Source organism: Haemaphysalis longicornis, unplaced genomic scaffold, assembly GCF_048455015.1.
Source record: "Haemaphysalis longicornis isolate Haplotype H1 unplaced genomic scaffold, Haemaphysalis longicornis Haplotype H1 scaffold_220, whole genome shotgun sequence".
NCBI classification, from domain to species: Eukaryota; Metazoa; Arthropoda; class Arachnida; order Ixodida; family Ixodidae; genus Haemaphysalis; species Haemaphysalis longicornis.
In genome coordinates this window covers 222,680-230,996 of record NW_027526302.1, presented here as the reverse complement: position 1 = coordinate 230,996, position 8,317 = coordinate 222,680, and the positions used below count along the sequence as shown (strand labels likewise).

At 46.1% G+C, this 8,317-nt stretch overlaps 1 non-coding gene across 1 annotated transcript; it reads right to left on the bottom strand.

Moving 5' to 3' along the window:
- Nucleotides 1-496: 496 nt before the first annotated feature.
- On the bottom strand, nucleotides 497-568 carry Trnar-ucu (transfer RNA arginine (anticodon UCU)). The gene has a single exon. It is a non-coding gene; the product is annotated as a tRNA-Arg (tRNA).
- Nucleotides 569-8,317: the final 7,749 nt, after the last annotated feature.

The window sequence follows — 8,317 nt, the reverse complement described above, 5'->3', positions numbered from 1 at the left end:
TATATATATATATATATATATATATATATATATAGGTATATATGTATATAAATATGTATATATATATAAAAATACCTTAACATAAATACCCGAGAAAGTGCTGGGGAAACAGCCCCGCCGGTAGCGTAGTGATTATCGCACCAGACTGGTATTCTGGAGGTCGTGGGTTCGGATCCCACCCGGCGGGCATTTTTTCACCACTTTCTTTTCGACTCAAAAATTCTTCATCTCTTTCTATGACCCACCATTACCTCCCCTTTGCTTTCCGAGGTTTTCTTGACTGCCAACCCTTTATATATATATATATATATATATATATATATATATATATATATATATATATATATATATATATATACAGAAAGAAATGCCGGAAGTCTACAACGCCAAAGAAGGAATAGGGGAATGGTTGACTTAGACTATTTTTTTACCGTTAGTGACGTTACAGTATTAATTTTCATTATTATTAATTACGTGATAAAGAAAGAAAAACACGCGCCCAGAGTGGGGACCAAACCCACGCTTTTCGATTAGAAGTCGAATGCCTTACCAATTCGGCTATCCGGGCGACTGTGTTCTCCTTCACTTTCTGGGGTATTTATATTTACTACAACAGTATCTGACGCTTGAGGGTGGTAGCCAGCGCCAGTCAGACTTCACGGGGAGAAGGGAACCTTCTTTTCAACCCGCGGGGCGTGGCGTTAACGTCTACAGCCTGTCATAAGCGGGTAACTGGCGGGAAACCCTCTTATGCTACCTTGGCATCAAGGCTGCCAAATTGGTAAGGCATTCGAGATGTAATCGAAAGCCGTGGTTCGGTCTCCACTCTGGGCGTGTGTTTTTCTTTCTTTCGCACATAATTAATAATAATGAAAAATAATGATGTAACGTCACTAACGGTAAAAAAATAGTCTAAGTCTACGATTCCCCTATGCCTTCTTTGGCGTTGTAGACTGCCTGCATTTCTTTCTGTATTTCCTAACGAGCCCCTCATTTCCAAACCCTATTATCGTATGAAAGCTTAGTGAGGGCCTCGGTTCTCGCAGCCTTGATGCCTAGGTAGCATAAGAGGGTTTCCCGCCAGTTACCCGCTTTTGACAGGCTGTAGACGTTAACGGCACGGCCCGGGGGTTGAAAAGAAGGTCCCCTTCTCCCCGTGAAGTCTGACTGGCGCTGGCTACCACCCTCAAGCGTCAGATACAGTTGTAGTAAATATAAATGCCCCAGAAAGTGAAGGAGAACACAGTCGCCCAGATAGCCGAATTGGTAAGGCGTTCGAGATCTAATCGAAAGGCGTGGGTTCGGTCCTCACTCTGGGCGCGTCTTTTTCTTTCTTTCTCACGTAATTAATAATAATAAAAAATAATTATGTAACGTCACTAACGGTAAAAAATAGTCTAAGTCAACCATTCCCCGATGCCTTCTTTGGCGTTGTGGACTGCCGGCATTTCTTTATTTCCTAACGAGCCCCTCCTCATTTCCAAACCATACACACATATATATATATATATATATATATATATATATATATATATATATATATATATATATATATATATATATATATATATATATATATATATGCATACATACATACATAGATATATTTATTGTGTGTGGGGGTGGGGTGTCAGAACGTACTCTTTATGAAATAAAATATGACGTAAATATAAAGGGACACTGAAGTGAATTTGTCTAGCTCCCGATTTTACTTGCACTTAGTAGCCTGGCCCAAATTAACACACTTTTCATCATTTATCCAGTTGATAAGTCGGTAATTCTTTTATAAAGCCCTAAAGAAGAAAAACTATCATGCGCGGTCTGCGGCAACCGCACCCACTAAAGGCTGAACGTCGGGAGGAGGTGCACTGTGATAGGACGATGTCCAAGATTAGCATTCAAACAAGTTTCGGTTTCGGTTCTGTAAAACATGCTTGACATCCGACGTTATCGGTGGATGGGAATTTTCGATATCTCAATAATCGCCATAACGCGCTTCTGCCTTGTTGTCGGATGTAGAAGGCCTAAAATAAGCCTCCCAGGATGGCTTGGAATCGTAGCAATCACCATAGAGTTCCTTAGTAAGTATACTAGACAGGAAACTGGATCTGAGAAGCCATGTCATCGTGGGGGGTTATGGGAAGACCCCCATTTTTGGCTTCGGCTTGGAATGGCAGCTGGATTCTTAAGCGGTTTTTGAGATTTGCTTTCTTGACTATGCATTAACACGTCTACGAGCTACGAGGCAGCCGAAATCCTCCTTGTTCTGTGGTAGCCGTGTTCGGTGAAAAGGCAGGCCGCAGGCCATGCGTGATCATGACGTTGGTCATGCCGCAGTCGAAGGACGTATAACTGAGCGGGTAAAATGCCGCCGCGAAAGTTGTACGTGACGAACAAAAGAAACAAACCTACTTCGACGAAGAGACGAAGACAAGATACGACAGATACGGGCGTCTGTATCTGTCTTATGTTCTCTTCGTCCGCGACTTTTTAAGGCCACCTTTTCCTTTAAGTGCGAATGCACTTTATAAGCGACCCCAAACCTTCCACCGCCGGCGGCGGCGGCGGTGGCGGCGGCGGCGTCCGCAGTCCTCCTCTCCCTAGCAACGGCGTGGAGCGGAGAGGAGCGTCGGTAGCAACGGCGCGGTGACGTCACTTCACCACGTGACCGCGCTCGCTCCGCCTCCTCGCCGTGGCTGCGCGGGTGCGCGCCGCTCCCCGCACCGCTCCTCGCGCCGTGACGTCATGGTATGACGTCACAGCGCGCCTCCTCTCCCCAGCAGCTGCCGCGCGCCTCTCTCTCCACCGTGACGTCACACTCTCTCCTCTCCCCCTCACTCGGCTGCAGCTGCCGTGGGCCGCTGTCCCTCTCCCCTTGCGCTCGCCTCCTCTCTCAGCCACCTGGCTCGGCGCGCTCGGCGCGGCGTACCCCCCTATATATGCAGCGATAAACTGCCAGACCTCCGTGGGTCGGCTCGCGCGCGCTCACGGGCGAATGCCAACGGATTTTAACTTTACTCCCCCTCATAGCATCACCCCGTGCATTCGCACTTAACCATGTTCACCCTCGGGGAAATGCTTGGGAGTTTTTTTCTTCAAGTACGAACCAACTCGCTCAGTAACAAGATTTTTTAAACTGTAGCTGGCAATCGGTGCACCGGTTCACCACGAAGTCGTCGTTTTCATAGGCACGCTCAAAAAGCTTTCCAAACTGTTCAAACAACTTATTATCTACAACAATGCTAAAATTAATAAAATAAGAGTCTTTAATAAGTTTCACCCCAAAATTTTGGGATTGTTAATACCAGGAACAACCGTTCCTGCAAAAATGCGCTTTACTTCCTTTTTTCCTGAGCTTTAAAACAGCCTGTTTTAGTTTCCATTTATATAATAACACACCATTCTTTTGCATTTTTTGTGGCACTGTGTTCGAATGCGGCCACTAAAGCGTTTTAATCCAAGGTAATGATGAAACTAAGGCGAGCGCATGATCTAATGGCGGTCCATGACTACACAGATGGCCTTGATGTAAGCCGCGTAGACGCTAGCACCAGATTCCCGTCTAGTGTATACTGTAAGAAACTCTGTGGCAACCACTTACCGAGGCCTACGCAATGAATGAACGCCCTCCGCGTCACCGCAGACGCTACGCTCAAATGCCATGCGCTTTTCCCCCATATTTGGAGCTTGCCGCATTCATGTCTGTATCGTAAAAAAATTACACCATCTCCCCGAAGGGAACTATGTGGTGATGCAAAGCATGGGGGTTCCGTGTAGGTTCCCGGTGTAGGCGGTGTCTCAGAGCAGACTGAACCAGGGAAGTGAAACTTCCTATACCTTGCATGGGACGCGATATTCGCTCGCAGCGCCGGGCAAACACCTGGTGTTTGGTGGCGGTACTCAAACATGGCGGCGCGTTGCAGACATGCACTGGGAGGCGCCATCTTAATGAGGACTGAAAAGCCAAGCGGGGAGGGGGGGGGGGCAATTTAGCGCCAAATTCATTTGGGACGCACATGCAAAGTAAATTGAGCTAGTGGAATATATTCAGATGGCCAGCGCACCACCTTGTTCCTGTTGCGCAACCCACCACATTATCAAAAGAGCAATTGTTTTGTCCTGATTGATGAAGATTTGCGCGTCCACTTCTTTTAGCACCACTCATTATAAGTACGGCGTTGTTTTGGTTTATTACTACACACAATCTAGACAAGAATAAAGAGTACAGTTATTTAATTTTTATTGCCTAAAGGTACCATTCATACAGTAAAAACACAACTTGGAGATTTTGCGCTTTTAGTCGCAAAAAAAAGTGTATGGCACATGGCCGTATGCTAAACTAGGTATCCAGTCAGTGCATATCTGTCCAGTGCTTTGACTGTCCAAGTTCCGCGTAGTCTCTGCTGGTGAAATGGACAGGACACAGCCGGTAGCTGCTGTAGATCTGTCGAGGTGGTAAATGAGCCATGTCCTGCCTTCTCCCACACTGGAGCCAAACGCGAGATCTGGAACATCAACAAGCATGTTTGTATATTTGGGTTAGAATGAATACTAGCTTTAATGCTGCTTTCAGGCGCACATAGTTTTGAGTTAAAACTCGCATCTGTATTCGAAATAAACATGATCTGATATATTTAGAATCTTTCTTTCTGAACTTGATTTTGGCTACAAAGACGACTGTGAGAACAGCAATCATAAAGGCAAATTTTAAATTAAAATCAGCTAATAATATTAAGGGACGCGGATACGTTTTTCTATTTGTGTGATCGTAATGTTCGGTGGCAACGACCCACCTTTCCTCCTAATCGAAAATACATTTCTGCAGACAAAAGCAGCCATCCCACACCACAATCGCTAAGCAATTATTCATGCATATATACTTTCGCGCACTATGTATTCCTCATGTATTTCTCGGGCCCCGCAGTAAACCGGTTATAAAAACCTTATTTAAGAACCTCTAATAAATTACCAGCAAAGGTTAAGCCTGCATTGTCGAATTATTTATCGGCTTATAGCTCTAACTGCGTTTTTGTGAATATATCGTTCTTGTACTTAAAACTGAAACTCGATGCATAGAGCGGAAGCGTAAAGTATAATTATAAGTCGCGGAATTATAGTTACGATTGTATTATAAACATATAGAGCAATTGCTTAGTTTGTATATTTATTGCTACAAATTCATTCTGCTAATTCCGTTGATTCACGTGAAGAGAAATGCAGAACACACAATTGAAACGCAATAAAATAATTTATGTAGTCACTATATAGTTAACATAGTGCTAACAACACGATATGAACCTACGGACCCACCATTTGAGCCATAAGCGTAGGGAGATGCCTTAATCCACCTGTAGACATAAATAGGCTGATAATAATAATGATAACAATAATACTGATAATAAATATAATATTCACAATAATAATAATATTATACTAACAACAACGCAGGAAATCAAAAGTTAATAAAAAGAGAGCGGGTAGGCTTACACTGTACCATTAGTTATTGTATATGTTGCCTTACATACATTTTCCTGCATACCGTGCATTCACTTGCGTTAAAATGAAAACACACGATCGAAACGCATTAAATCAATAACGCACGTATAAGCAAACGTGTGTAGCTAATGTAGACATTGGATTAATTACCAGATGCTCTGCCGCGCATTTCATGTGTAATTCGAGAGTCAAAGAAGACAATCAGAATGTAATAAACAAATAGTGCACGTGTCGCTCACTTAAATTATAAAGCTACTGCTACAACTGCATCTGATATCTCGTGCAAGCGTACAAAAGCAAAACGAGCAGCATGCAGATCTTACCTTTCGTCCGCGGGATCCAAAAGAATGTTATGCGGCCTGGCGTGAAGAATTTTGACACCACTCAGTACAGCACTATCTGTGATGCGTATGTTCCATTCATGCGTCTGTTTCGATGACACGGACTTTACGGTGGTAAAAACGGCCCTCCGAACACCATGGATCATAGCATACCTGTGGGCGCGACAAGAAACGCCCCTTTTCAGTGGTGCGAAGTCGAAAGGAGCGGTTCCCGTTTTCAACTCGGGGTGGCGCTCGTGTTTTTCCAATCTCGAACTGCAAATTTTGACTTCACTTGCATATTAAAAACTCTGTAATTAATAAGTAACCTGGTAATAAATATAAAATACAACAATAAGGTTCATTTATGCTCGTATGTAGTACAGCCCCCCAACCTTAGGATCGCTGCAGTCATGGGACAGAAAAACGGGGGAGTTTCATTCCCCTGACTGAATGCCGCGCAGCGCACGCACCTGCTTTTATACAGCTAAAGGAGAGGAGAATGGAGGATAGACGCGCAGTGGGGGTGTGGACGGCGCAACAAGGGAGGGACATAGACCCGACCATGAGATGGCTCCTGGAGCGACAGTGTCGCCGGTGTCTTCCTGAGCCGGCACGAGACGAGCCCAGCGGCGAAGAGGAGAGAGGCGTTATCACAGCTGGTTTGGGCTCCTTGCGCGACAGTGTTGCCTGTGTCCTCCTGACCCGGCACGAGACGAGCCGAGCCGAGCGGCGAGAAAGAGAGCGGCGTTATCACAGCTGGCGTGGAGAGGGGGAAGGAGGGGGGAGGTGCAGACGCCGGACGCCGACGGACGACGGAGGGTCGTCTAAGAGATGCTTTGCATCTAAAAGCCTGTTCGCACCAGCGAAGGGTCTGCTGATTCTGTATTCTTAGCCAAAATGGGAGAAAGTAAGACGAACTGCAGCATCTACGCCTCGCGAAGGGCGTTCAGTCCCATAAAGACCAAACGCGCCAAGATTAGGGCCGTGTGCAAAATGAAGGGGCCAAACGCTGGACCCTCGACGCGAATGGGACCAACGGAAAGACTAACACCACCCTTTGCTCCCGCAACGTTGCGGTTGCTCCCCGTGGCGGGGGCCCTCCGACTTGCTTCTACTTGTTCGGCTACCACCAGGGAATGACGTGTGAAAGGTGAGCTGCGGCGGTCGCGGCTTTTCCCCGTTCGCCCTTTTTTAGATGCGGAGCATCTTATAGCGGTGGCCTGTCCTGCGTCGGTGTCGGCGTCGTCGGTGTCCGCACTCACACTGCGCATGCGCAACTCTCCTCCTTCCCTCTATCCAACAGCTGCGCGTTACTCTCTCCGCTCTGTCTCTCTTTCTACCAGCTGCGTGAGCTTCGCGTGCGTGAGCTTCTACTCACACCGCGCATGCTCGGCGCTTGCGCATCTCTCCTCCTCTAGTCTCCTCTCCTTTAAGTGTGAATATAAGCAGCGGTAGCGCGCTGCGCGAGTCAGTGCAGCGCTTGCTTCGGTTGACGTCAGTTGACTCCGCTTGACTCCGTTGACTTCAGATGCAGTGTGATGGAAGCAACAGCCCCGTCTGCGAGTGGGCTGACGCAACCTCATACTAGCATCAGCACAAACGCACACAGCAACGTTAGTTCCAATCAAGGCAAAGCTGCGAAGCGAAGGGCACGCGACGTTGAACGTAAATGTTTGAAGCGAGCGGCAGACCATGAACTACGACAACGAGAAGCCGCTTCGAAACGACAACGTCGAGCAGCAGTACCTGAACTTCGAGCACGTGAAGCAGCGTTGGTTCGTGAACGTCGAGCGGTGGATGCTGAACTACGACAACGTGAAGCAGCGGCGGTTCGTCAACGTCGGGCAGCGGAACCTGAACTACGACAACGAGAAGCCGCTTCGAAACGACAACGTCGAGCAGCAGTACCTGAGCGAGCAGCAGTACTCGCTCCGCATCACCCCATGGTTCTCCTCGGGAAGATGGTGCAATTTTTTTTTTGAAGTTCGTGAGCTTGTACCTTAGCGTCAGAGTGTCAGTTTTTGTTAAAACGAACAACAGCCTATACGCTGTACGTTACTGCCGACGACGACCTAATTTTTATTTGTTTCGGTGAATATTTACCTAGTTTTTTACTTAACCCTAAACAGTAAAACGCAATTTTTTTCTTCAAACGGGTGGCCCAACCACATAAATAACCGCCCCACCAGGACCAGCTTACAAAGAGGAACCTAACCACTAACTTTTTTCTTTTGAAATTGCAGTTTTATAAAGTTATAGCCGGAAATCTAGTAAAACTTGGTTAACACGTGGTCGAGACTCTTGAAGGGCTCTAACTTTTTAAGCACACATATTAACACTAAAATAACAACATGGTGCTGTTAACGTACAAGAATTACTCGCAGGCAGATTAAATGTTTAATGAAAACGTGATATTTTAAGCAGAAAACTTAGAAACAATCTGGCAAAATACCGGATCTGCAAGGGCTGAGTAGGGAAAAATAATCGTATCCTCGTAA